At 31.9% G+C, this 13,740-nt stretch overlaps 1 protein-coding gene across 1 annotated transcript in view; it reads left to right on the forward strand.

Moving 5' to 3' along the window:
- Positions 1–13,740, forward strand: part of LOC123692640 (elongation of very long chain fatty acids protein 7-like) — a 49,088-nt gene that overhangs the window by 9,282 nt on the left and 26,066 nt on the right. Inside the window, exon 2 of the mRNA XM_045637405.1 lies at positions 11,238–11,419. The gene's annotated coding sequence lies outside the window, so the exon portion shown is untranslated. The remainder of the gene's footprint in view (positions 1–11,237; positions 11,420–13,740) is intronic.

Consider the following 13,740-nt stretch of genomic DNA (forward strand, 5'->3'; position numbering starts at 1 on the left):
ATCATAAAAAAAAGCTTTTATATACCGCAAATAACTGTATAAAAACTGGTATTGTAAAAAATTGTTTTCAAAGTGATCAAAAATATTATTTTAGCTTCACACGCGTTTAATTCTCATACGAACTAATCGGATCCGCTCCAAAACATATTTACAGCGCAAGAACCAAACAAAGTACTTAAATTTATCCATGTGAATCAATTTCTTGTCTCTTTCGGTCTCTTCGTTTACACTAGATAGATAAGTAATAATAAGATAAGCATTTCATCCGTTTATTTTGATGTGTATACGACTGAAGTATGAGTTTGGATTTGAAATTACGTGAACTACTATGTAGAGTTTATTTATTAATTTAACTAATACTTAATTTGTCTTCTTATCGAAATTTATCCAAGTCATTTAAATAGATAAGACCAAAATATCACAAGCAGACATTTACTTCCGTGTATATAAAAAATGTTGTGTGGTTTTATGAAACCACGGTAAAAGTGAAACTGTTCGAACGGTTCCGAACACTGCTTTGTGTAGCGCATGTCGCGTGCCGAGTAGGTATCGCGATACACGCGACATGCGCTACACAGACCAAAAAGTTTGAGACGATGTAATAAAAGTTTCACTTTAAAAAAAAAAATTTCCCGGTTGCGCGTACGCTCATAATTTCCTAACGTCTGTGAAAGTTTTTTCCATACATACCTTAAATATGGAAAAACTAATAAAATTTAAAACCTTCGAATTATAGAGGCTAGTTTATAATATCTTTTCTTTATAGCCTTAATGAATATCTCTGTAACAAGCTTTAGTGTTATGTCATTATCTTTACAATAACATCATCATGATTGTGGACCATTTACTTCATCATAACATATCATTAATCATTACTAAGGTAATAGTGGAAAACACTATTCAATGTTAGGTGCCTGGGAATTTCCGAGGTTTTAATTTTGATTGTTAGAGATAATAATCCACTAAAAGATAAACCTATGTCATGTTTCTAGAACACTGTTGTTTTAAAATACGTAGTTTTTAAATTGGGTCTTTAAAGGTTCGTTAAAAATAAAAATGTTGTGTGGTTTTATGAGGCCACGGTAAAAGTGAAACTTTTTTCACACTATAGACATTATCGTATTTGTACGATAATTATCGTACATATCGTTACACAGACATGCGCTACACAGACCAAAAAGTTTGAGACGATGTAATAAAAGTTTCACTTTAATAATATTTTTACATTACAATTGAAGAGACTTTTAAATATTTTTTTATCGCAATAATTACAGTTCCAAAAGTCCAAAACTGTAAGATGCACTTTTATTATATATGAGTAATAAATTAATTTTGCTCTACTGTTGATTAGTGAAACTTGCCTAATGAATAATGATATATTTTTATGATTGTAGGAAGCACTAAATTATCGAGGAATATACGTGCAACTAATTATTATTAGAGGCTTAGTTATGTATGAATATTATGGTAATTGATATAGAAGGAATTTAATGAATTTAAAAGTATATGGCGATTATTATGAGGCGATTTTTAGTTGGGAAGTGTCCCAACTTAAAATATTTCGACATCTATATTAATTTTATGGAATATAGACTGGTTATTTTATTTTGGGTTGGTAATAAAAAGCTGTAGTTTATATTTGACTAGCTTTCCCGCGAATTCGCCGTCTAAAACATAACAAATACAGACACAGTACAGACATACAATGCAGCGGGAAGCAACTTTGTTTTATGTTGTATAGTGAATATGTGAATGCTTCTTTGAATCTGTTAAATTCTATGACTTCCAGATAATATAATACTATACTAGTCCGTAGCTATGTTAGTTAACTTGTGTGCCAGTTTTGAAGTATGCCGCATTAGTCACGTAGATGTAAGTTAGTTAAAAATGTAAAAAAATATTTGGGTGAAGGATAATGTACAAATGACTCTTAAATCTAATTGTTACATACCTACCAAGTATAATATCTGCAAAGAATTGTTTCGTAAACGTACTTAATCGTAAGTTTTGTTTGTTTACAAAGTGATTATACTGTATACAGTTTGCGTTTTCTATATTTTTAATGACGGATCATAAAGATGAATTTGTATATTAGGTAAATAATGATGAATGTGGGTTACATTATTTATTAGATTTTTCAGAATATGGTTAATATTCTTATCTACTAAGTAAAAACGAAGAAAAAAATCCTTCCAAATACATGAGTGATGACTTCACAAATATAACAATGAATTTGTCAAAATTTAAATTACATTACGCGTGTAAAGCTTAAAAAAAATGCCGTAAAAACATTGTATGTACGCGGTCGTCGAACTTGTCTTGTGGTCGACTGGTCACTCAGTGGGCCAAGGGCGAATTGCGACAGCAAGCGTGCATATATCGCTTATGACTTTTTAATCTTATCTAGGGAGGGGGTTAAATATTAAAGTATGTAAAATAAAGATTTTACATGCGACATTGCGAAACGGTTATGAGGAAAACGTATTTTTTGACTCGTGACGATTTTTTTGACTCATCACGTCCAAGACGACGTAAATGTAATTATGGTGAAAAAGACAAAAAAAGCGGAATAAACCCATATGACTGTTTATTTTGTTGTTTCTTGTTTACTCTTGTACTCCATGCCTATAATTGAACAAACTAGCTTAATATTGTTATGGACCGAGCGACGATACGAACAGCTATTGTTAGAAACAATTTAATATATCCATAGTCCATACCACAGATAATATAATACCACAGTATTACAATATACTGTGATAATACTATACGTCGATAATTATTAATTATAAATCATTTATTTTCCTCAAAATTTACAACTAAACAAAAAATATAATTCAGAAAATAGAGATTCTAGTGTCGTCTGATTATGGTCTGCGATACATATTAGTTGTACAGTGTACACGTAGTAATTATTAGTGTGTGATATTAGTATATTACATATCCACTGACAATAAATAATTAATTGGCCACGATCTTTAATTGAAGTCTTAAAGAAGTTTATTTTTATGAATTGACAAATATTTTACACCACTCATCGAATGCACGTTTGACCTTCCTTCGTATGAAAGTGGGGATGGCCAATAAAGTCCATTATAGTTTGGTAGCAGGCAGGTAGGTTTATACCACAGTTCTTATACGATATTATTTTGTGGTAGGAACACATAAATTAAATAATTTTAATGTTATTCATTTTACGATAAAAAATAACGGTAAAACCACAGTAGAACGTTTATAATATGATATCATTGAGAAAGATTGAAAACAAAAGATTTGACACTTTATTATCCATTCAAAATGAAATTCCTCATGCTTTAAAGTTAGGAACAAAGCATACATTATACATTTTATTTTACTGCAATATAAATTATTAAGTAATAAAATTAAATCCCAAGAATTCTTTTATAAGAAGCTATTGTTGTTGCAAATTATTTGCCAGAACATTAGTTATGCATACTTACGAACTTTATAATATACCTAACATTATTATAATACAATTATTATTGTAACGCTTCTTGTATAACAGTACAAGTTATACTACAAAAATATAACTATATAAATAACTAGCGGTCCGCCCCGGCTTCGCCCGTGGTACATATTTCGCAATAAAAGTTAGCCTATGTCCTTTCTCGGGTATCAAAATATCTCCGTACCAAATTTCATGCAAATTGGTTCAGTAGTTTAGGCGTGATTGAGTAACAGACAGACAGACAGAGTTACTTTCGCATCTATACATATAATAAATCTGTAGAAGGGTCAATTCTGTACATTGAAAATATTGAAAAAATAAATACCAGGGGGTGTTACTGGATCGATACCAAACCCAAATATGTGAATAAAAAATTTTTTGTCTGTCTGTCTGTCTGTCTGTATGTCTGTATGTGAAGGCATCACGTGAAAACTAACGGTTCGATTTCGATGAAACTTAGTATAATTATACCTTATTATCCTGGGCGTAAAATAGGATACTTTTTATCCTGGAAAAATACGTAGAAAAAAATTAATCTTAATTTTTCAGTTTTATCCATAGACGTTGTTCTGTAGAACCGCGATCAAACGTTGCGTATTATTATAGGCCTATCCGTATTTGGGTCCAATAAATATTTATAAGATGTCATTGTCAGAGTTAGTCAAAATGGATAAACCATCCACGCGAAGACCGACATCCGCGCGGACGGAGTCGCGGGCGGAAGCTAGTTTATAATATTACTATGGATTATAATCTGAATAAAATTACTATCACTTTACATCATCATTTCAACTTGCTATGACCTTAGCATTGAAAATGCCACTACGCATTGTCTATTATTAGCTACTAGCGGTCCGCCCCGGCTTCGCCCGTGGTACATATTTACGTTTACTCTACATAAGAACAATCCTCGTACTTCAAGGATTATAATAAAAAAGAATTATCGAAATCAGTCCACCCGTTCACGCGTAATGCCGTGACCAAGGAAAACGGGTTCATATTTTTTGTATGAAGATGTGATCTGTTGCACATTTGTGAGATGAGGGATAAGAAAATATCTCACACTTGTATTAGAAAATTAATTTACGAAAATTACGAATTATTTAAGGATTCGTTGTATGCCTTCAAAATTATATATGTACCTACCTAAATTCCAGTTTGAATCCCAGATTGTTTAGAAATATCGAGTCTTAATCTATTCACTTGAAAACACTGGGTATTGGGTAACGGATATATCAAAGTACATATCGGCGCAAACAATTTTAAATTCTGTCATTGGTTTTCTTTCCCAAATTTTCAAAATGCTGAAAAATACCCGATTTAATTACCCGATTTATGTTTTCATCTGGAAGGTGGGTATTTACATCAATTTTTAGCGTAATTTAGAACACATAACTAGGTACTTTTAGACATAAGTGCACTATAATCGATGTTGACCTCCATGACATAAATTAACACACAACCGCACCTGCGTAAGTTGTCATTAAACGAAGATTGCTCATTAATTGTCCTTCTCAATATAAATGAAAGTCAAGTATAGGTATATTTATTAACTTAGGTATAGGTTTACCGTTTGTAATTGCGTCTCAAATCTCGTTACGTTAATTCACGTATTTCTAGAAAGGCTGGGGCCTGGGTTGCAACATCCGACCGGACGACGGTTGCACCACAGATTCCGTTTGGACAAGTCACAGACTTGTTTTGTGGAAAATATCCTGAATCCTTTGACTCGAGGAAAGAAAACTATATGACTTATCTATACTACTAATATTATAAATCTGAAGATTTTCTCAGAAACTACTCATCCGATTTGAAAAATTCTTTCAGTGTTAGATAGCTCAGTTATCGAGGAAGTCTATAGGCTATTTATCATCATACTGCAACCAACAGGAGCGGAGCAATGTGGGTAAAACCGCGGGGCACAGCTAGTTGTGTATATTCTAGCGGAAAGCAAGTGCGTCATGAAAGGTCGTTGTGCACTTCTGAGTGAACCCAAGGTGATTGTTATTGTTTAGTCGAGTATTCATTATATTAGATATTCAAAATTATTTCTGGATTCATCTGGTGATTTGCGTATAATATCTTAATAACATAAAATTATGTAATCACACGGTTTTTAGCTTTGTCGGTAATCGGTAATTAATATTGTATGTATTTTTCCAATTATTTCATGGAATTATTTCATCATCGCTTTAGATTAGAATTTCCCTTAAATTAGAATACATGCACAAATCATATTTCAGTAGATTTTTCTAGAACTAAACTTAATATAACTTTAATACTGTTAATTGACAACACAGTACGTCTTGTGTAGGCACCTAATTGTCTGTGACATATTGTCGTCACATTGACCTCAACCCTGTTATAATTACATTGACATCACACAATACAATTATTATATAAGCAAAATCATTAATTTTAGCTGACGTTACTTCCTCATATATATATATATGTTCGTTCAAGTTTTACTTCTGATGAATAAATTTCCTTAAGATCACTTAAGGCCAAGTTCATGTTCATTACCTAATACTTTATGGAATTTGTATATAAATATAATGCTGATCTTTTCCGTATAAAAATAATATTTAATAACTAAATGCACATATTTTTAGGAAAATTTAAATATCTGATTTTTTCTGTTAAATGTAAACTTGGTAGTTTGTGTGTATTGTATTCAGCGGACCAATAATATTCCTTAATTTTTTTCATATGCTAGCAATATAATCAGTCCTACAGTCAAGGTTGTAGGACACAGGATCTAATCTCACGTGCAAATCTTTGGATTTCGTTACTCCTACTTAAAGATCATCTTATCCTTCCATCAAGGCTCAATCTGTCAGGTATATTTCAAGGAAATCTTCTTTTGAACTTTGAGTACAATCGTTATTTGACTATAGTATGATATCTGCCCCGGCTTTGCGGAGTCTTTTATCTTTAATAGTTCTTGAGTTTGAGGAGAGACGGAGACTTGCAGCGAGAGCCTTTATAACTAAGGTATAATTATTTTCATGTTAATATAGTCTACAGATTTGCTTGCGTTGTTGGAGCAATTTCCTATTATACTCCAATCTTGGTTCATAAATTACTTATACTGCATATGCAAAAATTATCGAAAGTCACTCTGCTCATATCTCATAATTACTTTACATAACCTGTAATAATACAAGTGAATTCATTGCGACCTATTGGCAAACCTTGCAGCCCTACGACATTACAAGCAACACATTGCAAGACCATGCAACGATTACCTACTGATATTGTGTATACGCGTATCAAATTGTTCAAGTTGCACTTTGAAAATACAGTTGTTGGTTGTACGGTGTATAATAACAATATACAGGGTGGAAGGTTAAGATGGGGCATGAAGGGCAGGTACCTTAACCGTTGTAGCTACATGAAAACGTTCTTAGGAGACTATCCTCGTATCCTCATAACCTCATATCCTCATATCACATCATATTTTTTTTTCCTGTTTCTGTATCTAATAGTGTTAAGGAAGAGCGGAACCTCCTGACACAAGCATTTGTTTGCTTACTAGGAGTGTTCCAATCACAAATTAGTTAAGGACATATTGTAAAAGGAAAAATAAATAATTTTGAATTTTTTTTTGAATCCTTAAATTCTTGAGAAATTTTAATCTGCATTCACACATTTTTGAAAAAATGTACGGTCAGCAAAGAAATCGTTTTCAAAAAAATTTTTTTGATGCCAATCGATCCAGTTTCTCATGGGGATCAAAACACTCTAAAAGACAAACTGAGGTATGAGGGCTTTATATTTTATTACTTTTTTATACATTGGACGTTAAAAATTACCAAACTATTTACTAATTAGATATCTACCGAAGAAAAACAATTGCAAACTTAATTCCAGAAGTGTATATTACCACTTAAATGAGCAAAACTAGTATGTATCAGTTTCCAGAAAAAAGAACATTGCGACGTAGTTAAAACATCAGTATCACAATATATTTTTCCATTATAGAGTCTGGGAAGATCTTAACTCTTGTTATTTAGATTCGTCAAAATGTGTGACTGTAAACATCATGTATATTCGAGAACTTATAAATCGAAAAACAAAAATACTAATTAACGAAAAACACTAATTAATTCAAAACGGAGCTTATAAACTCTAATTGCTTGTTTTCAACAATTCAGAATACTAAAGAATACCCAAACTAAATTTAAAAACGTCTCAATTGTATGGAGGGAAGCCCCATTATAAGCGATTAAGTTTTTATTAAACCACATTTAGATACTTCATTCATTATTTACAAATTACAATATATAATACCAAATAATATGAAATGTGATTTTTTTGTAGAGGTTAAAGTATTATGACAAGATTATGTAAGTAATAAAGATTAACAAAAACACATTGTTATCAAATTTATGTAACATTTTGAATTGAATTATGATAATTTATGAATTGTAATTACACGTTACTGCACTGTGTTCCCATAGTAAAACTATTCTAGATTGTCAAACAATTATAATTTTTCAGGAGCTAAAAATAAATCATTTGGCTTGAGAATTGTGATTCATAAGTATAATTTATTGTATTTTTGATTGAAAACAAAAAATTAATATCTTCATTACAAGAGCTGTATTTTTGGTATAAAGACACGTGTTTATTCAGCTTAAACTTCCTTTATCTCAGTGATATTCTGTAACTGTTGACAAATTATTCCGAGTCATTTGCAAAACGAGGATTCCCTAAAATATAATGCCGTTTATAAAACTTGTACATATAAGTTTTTCAAGACGTTTATATAACGCTTTGATTATGGAATGAAATAATTCAATCCTACTAATTATTATAAATGCGAAAGTTGTGAGGATGTGTGTATGTGTGTGAGTTTGTTACTCTTTCACGTAAATACTACTGAACCGATTACAATGAAATTTAGCACACATATAGAGGGTAACTTGGATTAACACATAGGATAGGTTTTATACCGGAAATCTCACGGGAACTATGCGGGTTTTTCTTTCAAAACGCGGGCGAAGCCGCGGGCGGAAAGCTTGTTTAAATATAGATAAGATACGAAAAAAAGGTTTTGCCTTTTAAAACTAAAAGAGACTGTATTAAAATAAAACATTACTAGTGTATAACAAATGCCGACCGAAAATGCAGATTAGTAGCTAATTAACATTTAATTTTATCGTAATTTACAACGATAAATACTTATATAATGTTTAATATAATAATCAATGAATATGTTGATCAGTGTTTATTTTTACGCAAATATAATACATATTATTATTACATACATTAATGGTGGCCATACACCATACTTCCTATCGTCTATTCGGCATGACGCTACCGATTGGATCAGTTAGAATTGACCATGTGTGGGAGTGGATTGGCATTATTTGGCATGATAGTTATACTTGACGGAACAATCGAATTTCGATCCTTTTGGCTTGATCATGGCGATTGGATCATGTCGATTGGACCGTGTGTGGCGGTATGCGATCTTCACTTCAGTCTGGTCAAGATTTTTCGTCTAAGCTGAAGCATAGGTTCTTCGCTTGCTTGGTCGATAAATATGAAAGGATGTTTAGATGTCAACGCGGTTACGGATTTGGATATGATTTGTTTGGGAGATAGATGAAGTATGTACCAGATTACTTAACACATTGGGTACTTCTCATTAAATAGGTGTATATATATATATAACAACAATCTTCCCGGCTTATAATCCTTTTTTTGTTTCATTTTTACGAATAAAACGCCCAAAACGGCTAAAACATCGTCGTCTGTTACCGGTGACGCCATGGCTTCAACTGAACGTTGCTGCCGATTGGACAATTCAAACGTTGTGTGTGTGGTCTCTATGGACTAACTGCAGATTGGATCAAGCTGCAGCGTCATGCCGATTGGACGATAGAAAGTATGGTGTATGGCCAGCATAAGAAATTGATGATTGAAAAGACGACGTTTTTACTGATATAAAACGCTATGTAGTAATTTGCTATGTAAGCTTATTTATTTTCTATAGTAAAATAATTTATAACATCTATCGAGTTGTCACTAAATAACAATAGAACTAGCTAGAGCTGGCTGTCGTGGGCTCTTGGGATACAATTATAACATTTATATTATTTTATTTATACACGTTGACGTTCGAAACGCAGTTTTATTCTTTTTAAAGCGAGAGTCACTTGAATCATAGGACAAATCAACAGTCTTTTGAGTTATTGATCTCTTGAGAATTTGCATGCTTCGTTTATAAGTAAGGGCATAGGATATATACTCTAACGCGACTTAAATAGGTAAGTTTAATGAATTGAGCATCTTAGTTTTTAAGTGTTAAATTTATTTGCACCTGATTGCGAGAAAATATATAGAAATTGAAAAAGTGTGATTGGCGAAGGATTTTTCGGCCTTAGAATCATTGCAAATCATTTTAGAATACCATCTATCTGACTATAGAGCAGATGTTTTATAAAATTTTTTTATAAAAAACTAGCGGTCCGCCCCTGTCTCGCCTGTGGTATATGTTTACGTTTTCGCTCCATAAGGACCATCCTCGTACTTCAAGGAATATTGTAAAACAATAATTATCGAAATCGGTCCACCCGTTCACGCGTTTTCCGTGACCAAGGAAAATAGGGATTCATTTTTATGTATAAAGATTACGACTTTCCCAAAAACGATGGAGTTTTTCAACTTGTACGATTTTCGATGACATTTTATTTTCCACACCTTTTGAACCAAAAGGAGCATATTCGGGATAAGTTTTTAATCAGCATTGTAAGATTTTAATACAGTTGCCATCAAGTTATCTTGGAAGCTGCACCAGTCATCGTCACGAGATTTTATTTTATTTTTAACTTCGTTATGTGGTTCTGTTTTTTTGTATCACTCTATAATTTTCAATTATGAAATCTCCTTCTATTATCGAGTGAGTGTTTTATTTTTTTATATTGAAATCAACAAAATTTAAACTTAACATGAACAAATATATAAATATTCAGATCATAGCGTCTATGCTAGATTCTATACGACGATATGTAAATTTCATTCTAGCATTTTCGGCGGTCGGGTAACGATACATTCTTTTTGAACCTGTTTTTAAATATTTATTGTTACTACTTCTACCATAGAAAGAATTATTTCAATCTTGTATTTATAAATAAACACACTGATAACTAATAGTCGAAGCTTTTATTTTGACATGTATTAATTTTATAGGTATCACCCACCAAATGTTAAACACAATATAACATGTATTTGAACAAATAGACTAGAAAATATATATTTTAATTAAATTATACATTAGTTCTATATTTGGAGATAGAATACAAATTCCAGTTGCTATCACTCATACGATTCATTTCAAAAAAGTCTAGAACAAAACGTCCTGTTAGTCTTTCTAAAGCACGGTGAGCTCTGTGTTTTTTTAATAAATATCATTATTACAATCACCCTAAAATAGCTTCTTTGGGTAACAACTATAACCCTCTATGCTGAAAATTTGGTAGTACTTGCGACCATGCTCTGATCTATGATATATGCCGGTTTGATCACAATGTTGTCTTTCACCAACCAATGATACCAATTTCATTAATTGAAATTACAATTTAAAAAGACATGGACTGGTCTCAAGCATTATCGATTGAAATGATGGTGTAACTTACGCGTATACAAATATGCAAAAAACTTGATCACAATTACTTCAAATATGATTTTCAAAAATACTGATCACAGCATTATCGGATATAGTAAGTTACAGCTATTTACTCATAATGCATTGTTTCAGCTATCCAACAATCAGCGATGCTGTCTTCAATCCTTATTTACCTCATCTACTACATGGTGTACACCGTCCTCCTGGCCATAGCTGGTCTGTGGTGCTTCGAAGACTGTGTGCTGACTGAAGAAGAAGAATATGACTTTGTTAACCATCATCGGGCGATGCCCTATTGAATGGGCTGTTATAATGTAAGTAGTATAATTATGATTATTATGTGTGAAAAAATAAGAGCTTATTATTTTTTTTTAATTTATGTTCGAATACAGGAAACAAGATGTAACAATCGAATGTAAACGGAAGCTTTGTGTATTGATTTTGTCTCGGAAAGAGTTTTTTTGAAAAGTCGAGAATTAATTTTTAGAAATAGAAAACATGAAATTCAACATTTAAGGGCCGATTTTTCAATCCTTGGATAAAATTTATCCGTCCAATAAAGTACCTATTACACGAACATTTTAAAATGTCACCAAATGTCAACTGTCTTATACGAACAATTAGAATACATTTTTGAAATGGTAGTCTAATACGTTAATCGATGGATAAGTTTTAACTAAGTATTGAAAAATCAGCCCTAAATTGAACTTATGGCACGTTTACTATTTGACAAAAAAATTGGATAGGTATAAATAGCAAGATTTTTTCCTGTTACACCTCACAACAATTGAATTACATAATATTATTGTAATTAATTATATAATAGATAATTATAATAATTATACGTGTCAGAGATTACAATGCTTTTAAATTATCTATTCATCGTAGAATACATTGAACCCAAATATTGTTTTGAAAAATTTTGAATTTCAACAACATTGTACATTGTAATTGACGTCCATGTTATGTAAGATGACAAAAAGTTATAATTTACATAATATGAAGATATCACATAAGTTTAAATAATAATGAGTTAATTGTTGCTTATATTAATATCAGAAATGTACAAATACTAGCTTTTCAGCCGCAGCGTTGCGCGCGTAGTCTAAGGAAAACCCGGATAGTTTCTGTTCCTTTAGGATTTTCAGAATCCCTCTATATGTGTGCCAAATTTCAACAAAATAGGTTAAGCACTTTTTGCATGAAGGAGTAACAAACAAACAATCATAAAAACTTTCGCATTTATAATTTTACTAGTAGGATTAGAAATATCATCGGATGCTTTGAGATATTTTAACAGGCTAGGGCGGTGGGTCATAAATCCTATTAGGTTGCACTTAGTCGTGTATTTCATTGAGGTTATTATAAATAATAATCCAGTTTCCAATTAATAATATCGTAGGAAGTTAAACACGAATTAAACTATTGTAAAAAATCTTTTTTTCAAATACATTGCGTGTGCCGCCCGCCCTATCTAAATAAGCTAGTGTTAATCGATACATGTCGCAGCCATTGGTCGTTTAATTGATTGCCTAGCGTCTTTATATAATTTCCATGTCTCAATGAATTGCAATCATCTTATTTATTAGTCATATTAACCTGATTCGCCATATAACGCGTTTAAACACTTGATAAATTCCTCCTTCAGTTACGTCCACGAAAAGATTTAAAATTAAAAAGCATTTTATACCCAACTAGCTTTCCGCCCGCGGCTTCGCCCGCGTTTTCAAAGAAAAACCCCTCATAGTTCCCGTTCCCGTGGGATTTCAGGGATAAAACCTAGCCTATGTTACTCGTGGATAATGTAGCTTTCGAATGGTGAAAGAATTTTTCAAATCTGCCAAGTAGTTTCGGAGCCTATTCAATTCATACAAACAAACAAACAAACAAAAAATCAAACCTTTCCTCTTTATAATATTTGTATAGATCATAGTTATATTTTTAATGGGTTGCATTTTATAACATGTTTATTATCAAAATACTGATGAAGATTGAATCATCGTAATCATAATTTCCAATTAATATATTATATTATTATATAATTTCCAATTAAGCAATAAAGATCAAAGTCGAATTTATTGAATTAGAAATTTCAGTAGAATTTGCTGTAATCCTGTGGAAAAAGCACGTGAGTACGTCTGTTTAAAATTTCATAACTCAACCTTCCGCTAATATTTAGCAGCCTCGGTATTGTGTACCTAAAGTGATGCTTAGGTCACTGTCAACACGTCACTTATTCCTAGTGTACACAGCAGTCAATTGGGAAATCTTGAAGGATTCTTGCGGTTCGTTGCAAGTAATGTTTGCTGAGGTAGTCAAGCGTGTGAGCGACCTTATACAAAGCCACTACCTTACTGGATTATTAATTTTTGCTATCATAATGACCGACATTCAAATATTGTACTGTCATTTGTTTCTAGACAATTGCGAAATGAATACTTACCTATAGTTCATTAATAACAGTATGAGGCTTAATTTATGCGTCTATGAACATTAGTGGATGTAATCATCACTACATAGTATAAAACAAAGTCGCTTTCTCTGTCCCTATGTCCCTTTGTATGTTTAAATCTTTAAAACTACGCAACGGATTTAGATGCGGTTTTTTTTAATAGGTAGATAGAGTGATTCAAGA

Source organism: Colias croceus, chromosome 6 (genome assembly GCF_905220415.1).
Source record: "Colias croceus chromosome 6, ilColCroc2.1".
NCBI lineage: Eukaryota > Metazoa > Arthropoda > Insecta > Lepidoptera > Pieridae > Colias > Colias croceus.